Raw genomic sequence first — 10,918 nt, forward strand, 5'->3', positions numbered from 1 at the left:
ACCGCCGAAGCGGAGCGCAGGAACTTAACCCCTCGGCCCTGGGCCGGCCCCTCTCTTGTGCTTCTGATTTGCGTCCTGATAGTGTCTAAAAATATGGGTTGTTCATATCAGATGTATACCACTTTTACACAGCTGGCTGGCTTGCTTTTCAGGCAGTTTGACGTTTGACTTTTCATCCCTAGTGAATTAAGTAATTTTTCTACTGTGAGATGTATCCTTGGCGCCTAGTGGCAAAGTAAAGAAAATTACAGGGAGCAGGGATCAGAATTCCATTCGTAGCTGGCAAAAAGGTGCCTTTGAGTAACTGTTAGGATGGTATACGTTTCTAGAGCACTTTAGCTAGCGTGTAGAGTTTGGGAATGAGCCTCTGATACCTCTTATGCCTATTTTTCTGCATTAACAAGCAGTAGATAGATGTTTTTTTTCCCCTCAAGAAAAAAAAATACGCTTTGGTTCTTAGATTATGGATCCGTAATTGTGTAAAGATTGTCGCTTTGGTTTCTGAACTTGTGTTAATTGGCCCAAGTACAATAAACCTTTATTTACGGGTTATTGGGCACATGAGGTACCCAGTACAACTTGTTGGTTGTTTATTATCAGGCATTCATGTTCATATACATGAAGGGTGTACCTTACAGTTAAATATGACCTTTAGATTTCACTAAGTCTCACAAAGTCTGCATTTAAGACCATAGGTTGAACTTGGATTTTCTCTCGTTCTTTAGGGTGAACAAATTATTTATGTCTAGACTTTCAGGATAGAATTATTCATGTTATGCCAGGGTCACTTTTTCTTATGGGTCTTGAATTTCTGTAGATCTTGTTGCTAAGAGTAATAATCATAACTAAAATCGAGTGCTTATTGTTAACCTTTACCTGTATAATCTTGATTACTTCTCGAAACAACCCTATGGAGAAGGTACGTGGTGTTCCTCATTTTACAGATGAGGAGGAAACTGAGACAGAGAATCAAAGAACTTGACCAAAGTTATGTAGTTTGTAATTGGTGGAGCTGGAATTGAACCCACTCTTGACTCTGAAGCTTATGTTCTTAACCACAAGACGTTAATGCCTCCTTGAGCTGCCAGATGTAACGCGATTCTGACCATTTTAATTTGGCCCCAGTATTATAATGGAAGAAGTTCATGGTAGCTACTGTTGTGGTCATTTGGTGTAGGTCTTTGAGTTTGTAGCTGTTTATAATATTTTGACTTGTGTGTCCAGATGAGATAGTGAGATAACCGAAACATTTAATTCCAGGAGAGTCTTAAGCTATGTGAAAAACCGTCTGTAAAGAACCACAAATATAAATGTAGAGAATTAATTTTAAAAAGTTTTTCCTTCCTGATTATTTACTATGAAGGAGCTCAAAGTGGGTGTTGAGAAGAACTTTCTCAGGCTGAAGTGTCATTCATCTCAAGTCATAATCGTAGTTAAAGGATAATGTAACAGTAATGCTTGAGTGAGTTGAACCCACAATACTGAATCACTCTTGATTCTCTTATAATATGAAATAATACGAACTATATAATACATTATCATTAACTTTATTTTACACAAATAGTTCCAGGTGTTTTCTTTATCAGATCTTCTGTCGAACACTAAGAGCAAAGATTAGTTCTAATTTTTACTTGTGTTTATAAACAAAGAAAGTTTTCTAGGGTTTTGTGGTGGAAAAATAGCACAAAGGCAAGAGGCAGGAAAAGAAACGGATGACCTGGCTAAATCATACATTGAAAAATCAGTGGGGGAAAAAAAAACCTTTAAAGGTTTTGTTATTGTTTTTAGAGAGTTTTTAAAATTTGTTTTATTTTAAATAGGATTGGCTTGTTTTTTCAAATGTTTGGCATTATGAAAGACCAGCCTCTGATTGACAGGTAAACTTAGCTGTAATTTATTTTCATGTAAACCTCTTTGAGATTTGATGTGACTTGTCATTTTAATCCTTATGGCAGCTGATTAGTTGAAAAGCTGACAGCAGTATAACTAGTTATTGGTCTTAAATTTAAAAAGGCAGAATGTCTTAAGAAGTGTCTGTTAGGCTGGTAGTTCACAATCAGTTACACACTACGCTAATTTTTTTTTTTTTTTTGAAGATTGGCACCTGAGCTAACGTCTGTTGCCCATCTTCTTCTTTTTTCTTCTTCTCCCTGAAGCCCCCCAGTACATAGTTCTATATTCTAGTTGTAGGTCCTTCTGGCTCTGCTCTGTGGGACACTGCCTCAGCATGGCCTGATGAGCAGTGCTAGGGCCGCGCCCAAGAGCCGAACCAGGGAAACCCTGGGCCGCCAAAGCAGAGCGCTCGAACTTAACCACTTGGCCACGGGTCCGGCCCCCATACTAACCTAATTTTTGAAAAATGTAACCTGTGAAGTGTTTGCATTCTCACTATGTGGAAAGCATTAAGCCAGGCCTGTGGTGGGAGAGTAGATGCAAATTTTATAAAGGGTTTTGAAAGCATTTAAATACCAGCTGTTTGGTTATGTTATTGCTTGGGGCTTTAATTTTGATCAGGGCAGTTCTCATTATTGGCACCCTCTGGTGTAGTTGGCCATGAGTTTTCAGTTATATGTTGTATTTCTAGAGATGAGATAAATGTGGTACTTAAAGGAATTTCTGTATAGATATAGGTGTGTGAAATAATTTTTTTCTGTAAGAAATTGTGTGAATTTATGTGCCTATTTCACTCTTGGAGTCTGAATAAGTTTATGGATTGGGTGACAGGATACAGGCAATTGTTGGGTTTACATGAGGTCCTTTCCTCTAGACCTTGAATGTTTTCTTGGACGTGGCAGAAGCTGTTCAAATGGTTTAAGTCACTGGAAAATGGTGTATGGATCTTTCTTTAGGAATGTTGAATCTAGCAGGGCAGTAAAAGGAGTGTCCAAGTAGGATCTCTCTGTACCTGGGTTTTTTTTTTTTTTGAGATTTTATTTTTCTTCCTTCTCCCCAAAGCCCCCCAGTACATAGTGGTATATATTTTAGTTGTGGGTCCTTCTTGTTGCGGTACATGGGATGCCGCCTCAGCCTGGCCTGATGAGAGGTGCTGGGTCTGCGCCCAGGATTCGAACTGGTAAGACCCCGGGCCACCGAAGCAGAGCACGCAAACTTTGCCACTTGGCCATGGGGCCGGCCCCTGTACCTGTTTCTTAATGCTTGTCTTATGATTGGCTTGATAGCTGACATACAGGATGGTTAACCTCCATTTCTCCATCTGTGAACTGGGAGTGAGTTTAATAGATACTGCTAAAGTGTAAAGTTGTTCAGGGGGAGGTAACATGGTTGTAACAGCAGTTCTTAGAAGACAATAAACTAAAGCTCTTTGGGGTCTTTGTTAATTTTTAAGTGTTTTAAGAGCATAAAGAGATCCCGAGACTAAAAGTTTGACAACTGCTGGTGTAGAGGAATGAACACTGAACTTGGAGCTAAACCTGGTTTTCTGGTTATAGCCCTGTTGCTTAACTGATTGTGTGGCCTTGGACAAATCATTTATCCTTTCTAGAGCTCTACTTTGTCATTTACAAAATGAAGTTGTACTAGATGTTCTATCGTTATTTAAAAACTCCTGCTTATGTGTGTTGATCCTTTTTTGATTTTACTTGCCTTTTGTGGGGGTAGAGAGAAGGGTGGTGATGAGGTTAAGTTTCTTTATTCAATGTATGCATATCTTTTTTGCCTTAAAGCTTACGTTGGTTGGGATACAGGTGTTTTGTTGCTAATATGATGTCATAGTATCATGTACACATACTTTTGCAAACGTTTATTGGAAAGGAAAAACTTTTTGATGGGAAGTTTGTTAATGTGCCTTAGGATATCTTCTGTTTTGAAAGATTACTATATTCAGTGTATTATATTTCTGCCCTTTAATGATTGGAGATGATGCTTTTGAAAAGACCTATATTAATTCTAGCCATTAATACTTTCTGTCCTGGGAAAAGTTTCTGCGACTTTTTTACTGTAGCCACTATTTTCACCTCCTGACTCTGAGACTCTCAGTTTTGGTTTGAAGTAGCAATTCTTGGTATCTGTAGTCTGGCTTTTTTGTTAACTGTTCCATGCAATATTTGTTTAAGAATTATTGGTATGGCTGTGGTGTTCATGTATGTGTGTGTGTGTGTGTGTGTATCTCCTATACTTTTTATTTTGGGGGAATGCTTTATTAGTCGATCAAATACTTGAGTATCAGCTAGGGACCAGGCACGGTGCTAGGGTATCCAAAGGGTAATAAGATAAAATTCCTGCCTCCTTAAGGCGTTCTTTTTTCTTTTTTTGGAGGTAGATTCTCCCTGAGCTACCATCTTGCCAGTCTCCCTCTATTTTGTCTGTGGGTCACCACCACAGCATGGCTCCTGATGAGTGGTGTAGGTTTGTGCCTGGGAACTGAACCTGGGCTGCCAAAGCGGAGTGTGCTGAACTTCACCACTAGGCCATGAGGCCAGCCCCCCTTAAGGCATTCTTAATCTAGTTAGGGAGATAGTAAGTAAATAAGCAGTTACAAAGCAGTGCTAAAATGGAGGTATATTGGCTGTGTTAGGCATCAGAAATGAAGGAAAGCCTAATTTGGGGGATGTCTAGGAAAGTTTTTCAGAGGAGATGGTATCTGTATTGGGTGTCGAAGATGAGTTAGGATGAGTTGAGGATTGGCTGTGAAAAAGGGCAGTCCAGGCAGAGGGATTAGTATGGTTAAAGATTAGTCTTATTTTCCACATAGCAGAGCAGATAAGATATGTACACAAATAGTTTTAAACCAGGATATAAAATGATGAATGCTGCATTAGGTCAAAACTAAGTTTCTGTGGGAGTTCAGAGTAGGAAGAGATTTGTGATGAGGTCCGGGAAAGGCTTTATGGAAAGATAGCATTTGAATCTTGGAGAAGGGGCACAGTTTTGACAAAGAAGACTGGGGCAGGATTCCGGATGTGAGGTATAGCAGTTTGAGCAAGGAATGTATAAATTAGTGTTTTCTGTTTGGAAGAAGGTCAACTTAAAAGCTCAACTCCTGGACGAATAGTGTATAATGATTGTGCAATTAGTATGTTTTTCCCAGCTCTATTGATATGTAATTGACGTATGTCATTGTGTAAGTTTAAGGTGTGTAGTGTGATGATTTGATGGATGTATATATTTTGAAATGATTAGCACAATAATGTTAGTTGATACATCCTTCACCTCACATAATTAACGTTTTTGTTAATTATGTTGTTGTGGTGAGAGCATTTAAGATCTACTCTCTAGCAACTTTCAAGTACGTAATACAGTATCATTAACTATAGTCTCCACGCTGTACCTTAGATCCTCAGAACTTTTTCATCTTATAGTGCAGTTTTGGTATGCTAACTTTTGTGGCTTCATCTTGTAAAAGCCACGTGCCCTTGTGAATGATCCTGATAATTTCAGTTCAGAAGAACTGTCAAAAGTATTTCTCACTTTTCTTAAGGATTGTGTAGAATTTAACACAGATTTTGAATGACTATGATTGTTCAAAATCTGTCCTTAGTTGTCTTTGCTTTGGTCATTTGATGTGGTCAGTTGACTTTTGGGTGACATTTGATTTATAAAATGAAAAATCAAAAATAATTTATTTTCCAGTAATACTAGATTTATTTTGCCTTTTGAATTACATTGTTTTTTTTTTTGGTTTATTTGCTAGCATTCCAAACTTAGTTCTGCTGTAATGCTTGTTTTGAAAATGTTGATTTGGTTGAACAAAATTAATCTATCGGAACAATTTGAGCCTAAGACAAAATTTGCATTTGCAAATAAACAGGATTTGGTCTGCAAGGTCAAGGGTCAGCAAACTATGGCCACTAACCAGTGGCCTATTTTTGTGAAATTGGAATACACCCAAGACCATTTGTTTACATTGTCTGTGGCTACTTTTGTACCACAGTCTCAAAGTTGAATAGTTGCAATAGAGACCTAATGGCCCACAAAGCCTAAAATGTTTACTATCTGGCCTTTTATAGAAAGATTCTGCCCTAGGTGAATGCAGAAAACTGCATCCAGCTGAACTGAGCTATATTAAAATACATGGATATATGTGCACACACCTCAAACATACATCAGCTCCCTCAGTTTACCCCTTGTGTTATGAGCCACATCCATCACATCTGTTGTTACAGTTGTCCATCCAATTTCAGATAACCGTCCTTCCATCACTTTATAATAATTCATAAGCTGCAACCCTTCTGAGGCCCATTTCCACAGGCACATGTCATGTCTTTTTCAAGGTAAGTGCCATATTACTGTATTTGTGTATTTCTTAATCACTTAACATGTGTACACTTGTGCTACTGTGTTTTTTAGGTTTCTATCTTTTTAAAAAATGTGTCACTGATGAAACTTTTTGAGTCTTACTGCTTCTAAGTCCATTTTTCCTGTGAGTCTTATGGTGTTCGTTGCATAATATTGCATAACCTGGTGATTTTTAGGAACTCATGTTGTGTGATTGCAGAACTGACTGTAATTGTCATCCTTCGAAAGTACTAATTCATTTACCAGATATTTCTTGGACTGTGTGAGGATTAAATGAATTAGTGGACACAAAACACTTAGATTAGTGTCTGGGACATAATAATTACTCAAATATTAGTTATTACTGATTACTATTACCATGTGCCAATAACTGTTCTAAGAATTGCTTAGGTGAACAAGACAAATTAAGACCCCACCCCCATGGAGCTTTCATTATGCTTTAAAAAACCTGTATTAATATACATTTTGGCTAGTAACTCAGTCCTCCCCACAAAAGACATTGTTTGTTTTTTTTCCTGCTTTTTCTCCCCAGATCCCCCCAGTACGTAGTTGTATGCTTTAGTTGTGTGTCCTTCTAGTTGCGGCATGTGGGATGCTGCCTCAACATGGACTAATGAGCCGTGCCATGTCGGCACTCAGGATCTGAACCAGCGAAACCCTCGGCCGCCAAAGCGGAGTGCGTGAACTTAACCACTCGGCCATGGGGCCAGCCCCAGACATTTTGTTTTTATAAATAATATTTTTTTAATATCTATCCGTTTGCTTAAAACAATTTTCTAGTCACTGTCTCATTGACCTTATGTAATGTTTTATTGAATAAGTTTTTGAATTTTTTATAACTATAACCCCGGGAAATGAATCTGATCTACCTTCAAGGAGATAATTATCTCCTTTTTTACTATAGTTCAAAATAAAAAGGTAAACAATATAATTTCAGACTTAGAAAATTTTACAAATTAGAAAATAATACAAAGATTCTCATATGCCCTTCACCCAGATTTAGCACATGGTAATATTTTACCACATTTGCTTTATCATTCCCTATTATTATTTTTCTGAGTCATTTGGGAGTAAATTTCAGACATGATCCTTCTTTACACTGAATACTTTGACATGTATTCCCCCCAAATAGAAGTATTTTCTTATGTAACCTCAGTATAGTTAGCAAATTAGAAGTGAACACTGATAACGATACTATTTCTAATCTATAGACCTTATTCATATTTTACCACTTGCTCCATAATGTCTTTTATACTGAGAGACAAAGATTTCTTTTTTTTCTGGCCCGGGATTCAATTCTGGGACATGCATTGCATTTCATTGTCATGTCTCTTTAATCTTCTTTAATCTGGAGCAGTTCACCTTGCTGTTTTCTCCCTTCAGTCTTTTGAAGAACACAGGTCCATTAATTGGGGTTTGTCTGATGTTTCTTTGTGATTCTGTATTTTGCTAGGAATACTATGAGGTGATGTGTCTTTCTCTCAGCACATTTTATCAGGAGGCATATGATATCTTTGCTTTTACTGTATTTTAAAGTGATTTTGCTTTTAATACTGATTGTTAATCAGCTCATTCTCTGCCATTAATGTAGAGATTTGAAGGTAGGCTTGGTTAATTTCTATAGAGTCGGAGAGAATTTCTCCACCTCTCATTTCTCTTGTCATTCCCCTTTCCTCCTTCCTCAGATACCCCCCAAATTCAAAACCAAAACACCCTGTTTATGAACTCTCGTTGTGTATTCTGAGTATCTACTAAAAATAGAGAACTAAGAGTGAATGTCTCACATTAAAGTGACTGAACCTGTTACTCATTAAGTATGTGAAATAATACATTTCGTTCAAAGGCTGACTATAGTGCATCCAACACAGCTTACTGAATACCTCACTTTAGAGACAGAAGGGAAAATATTTGAGGGCACTGAAAGACTTCAGGGTTTTAAAAAAATAGCTCAACAAATCACCACTCTGTTAAGGACTCCCTCGCCAGGCATTATCTTCATTTTAATAAACATTTATTATTCCTCTGTACAAGGCAATTGGTTATTTCCCACGTGGGGAAAAAGAGCTGAACCCAGACCAGTTTCCTTCTTTGAGGAGCTTACACTCTAGTAGAGAGTACTCGGAGTTTTAAACAAGGAACTACAAGCAGAATGTATTGCTTATTATAAGAGAAGTAAAAGAAAATTCAGTGGGAGAAGAAGGGAAAGAGAACCTTCTTTGAGCTAAGAGTTGTGGTAAGATAAGATTGGAAAGTCGTGTGAATTTCTTGCAGAGAGCTTTGAATGCTATGCTTAGGAATTTGTACTTTATCCTTATTTATAGACATGGGAAGCCTTTGAATATTTTGAGCATGGAGGTGACAGATGTTTGAGTCTATACTCGATTATGCCAATTACTGGAAATACTGAGAAGATAGTACAGTCCTTTAGGCAAGGAGTATTTTTAGGAGGACATAGGCATATACTTGTAACTCCTATCCCCCCCCAGAAAAAAATAGGAGCATATGCTGAGCACCAACTGAGTGCTACAGGTAATATGTGGTATAATGATAGAGTAGTTTAGTACTCAGATGAGGGGTAGAATGAATTTGGGTAAAAGATGGAGTTTCAAGGCAGGTAAAGATGACTTTTGGGTACACCTTCTTCCTCCTTCCTTCCCAATTTCAAATGTAGTATTAAAATATTTAGATAACTTGTATTCCTTCATACTACCAACTGCTTATTACTGTTTTCCGTGATTTGTCTCTGACATCTGAATTCTAAATGTTTGTCCAATTATTTTTGATGGGAGCTAGGGTTACCTGTCTTACTTGATGGATGAATTGTGGAAACAGGTGCCGTTTTCTGCCTCTAAAGTCTAAACTCATTAAAATTGTGTGGGGTTTTTTTCCCTGCAGAGAAAGAGAACCCCTGTTCTCTCCTAAATACCCTTTTCTTATAATTCCTCACAACAAGAATAAAACTTTTTGCTTTGCTTTCTTGCTTTTGTCACATTCTTTGCCTCCTGTCTCCATTTGAAGAGTCTGCCTTTGGGTGGGGGTTTGGAGTGGTGTATCGATGAAGTTAATGTATTGAGTAAAGCAAAAATCAGTGCACCAAATAAAATGAAACATTTCTTAAGTTCCCAGTAATTTGGCCCACATGAACATGTGACCTTTATTGCAATGTAAGTTTTATTGTTTTGAGTATTATATAGAGACCACTATTTAAACATAATAAGGTAAAATGCAGATCTTATTCAAATATTGCCGCTCTGTTACTAAAATATGTTATTTCTGGGGCTGGCCCGGTGGGGCAGTGGTTGAGTTCGCACGTTCTGCTTCAGCGGCCCAGGGTTTGCCGGTTCGGATCCCAGGTGTGGACATGGCACCGCTTGGCAAGCCATGCTGTGGTAGGCGTCCGACGTATAAAATAGAGGAAGATGGGCAGGGATGTTAGCTCAGGGCCGGTCTTCCTCAGCAAAAAGAGGAGGATTCGTAGCGGATGTTAGCTCAGGGCTAATCTTCCTCAAAAAAAAAGAAGGTATTCCTTACCTCCATCAGAACATTTGTATCTTGTATTTAAAACAATAGACTAGAATTTGTTCAGTCCTTTGTTGTTTCTTAAGTGTTTTGGAAAGCTTGACATTTTCAGACAAATTCTGAATAATGTTTGTTTGCCCAAGGAGGTTCTATAGTACTGAGCCTTATAAAACCAGGAATCCCTAGGTTTTGCCCTTAAGTGCTTTTAGATTAAAAATAAATAAGAAAAGATATTTCATAAATGATATAAATATATTTTCCTGGCAACGAATATGGAGATAGCGTATACATGCACACCTGTGAACTTTCATAACAGATTTTAAAGATGACTCTTAGGCTGGAAGGGAGAACATTAATGGACAAAGATTGGGGTTACTAACCTTGTTATTTGTATATTCCTTTTCTGTTTTTTTAAAATTATGGTAAAATACACATGGTATAAATTTTAGTATTTTAACCACTTTAAAGTGTACAATTCATTGGCATTAAGTATATTCACAATGTTGTGCAACCATCATCACTAATCTCGGGACATTCCCTTTACCCTAAAAAGAAACCCTGTATCTCCTAATGCTCCTTTCCCCATCCCCTTGCAAGCACTAATGTACTTTCTAACTCAGTGGATTTGCCTGTTGTGGAAATTTCGTATAAATGGAATCATATAATATGTGGTCTTTTGTGTCTGGCTTCTTTCACTTAGTATACTGTTTTGAAGACTTATCCATATTGTAGCATGTATCAGTACTTCATTCCTTTTTTTAAAAATTTTTATTGAAAAAAATTTTTTTGAAGATTGGCACCTGAGCTAACAACTGTTGCCAATCTTCTTTCTTTGCCCTGCTTTTTCCCTCCAATCCCCCCCAGTATATAGTTGTATATTTTAGTTGTGGGTCCTTCCAGTTGTGGCATGTGGGACATCGCCTCAGCGTGGTTTGATGAGCGGTGCTGTGTCCCTGCACCAAGGATTATGAACCGGCGAAACCTGGGGCCGCTGCAGCAGAGCGTGTGAACTTAACCACTCAGCCACAGGGCCAACCCCAAGTACTTCATTCGTTTTTATGACTAATTGATACTCCATTGTATGGATATCCTACATTTGTGTATCCATTCACCAGTTGATGGGCATTTGGTTTGTTTCTCCCTT

Source organism: Equus asinus, unplaced genomic scaffold (assembly GCF_041296235.1).
Source record: "Equus asinus isolate D_3611 breed Donkey unplaced genomic scaffold, EquAss-T2T_v2 contig_2, whole genome shotgun sequence".
NCBI classification, from domain to species: Eukaryota; Metazoa; Chordata; class Mammalia; order Perissodactyla; family Equidae; genus Equus; species Equus asinus.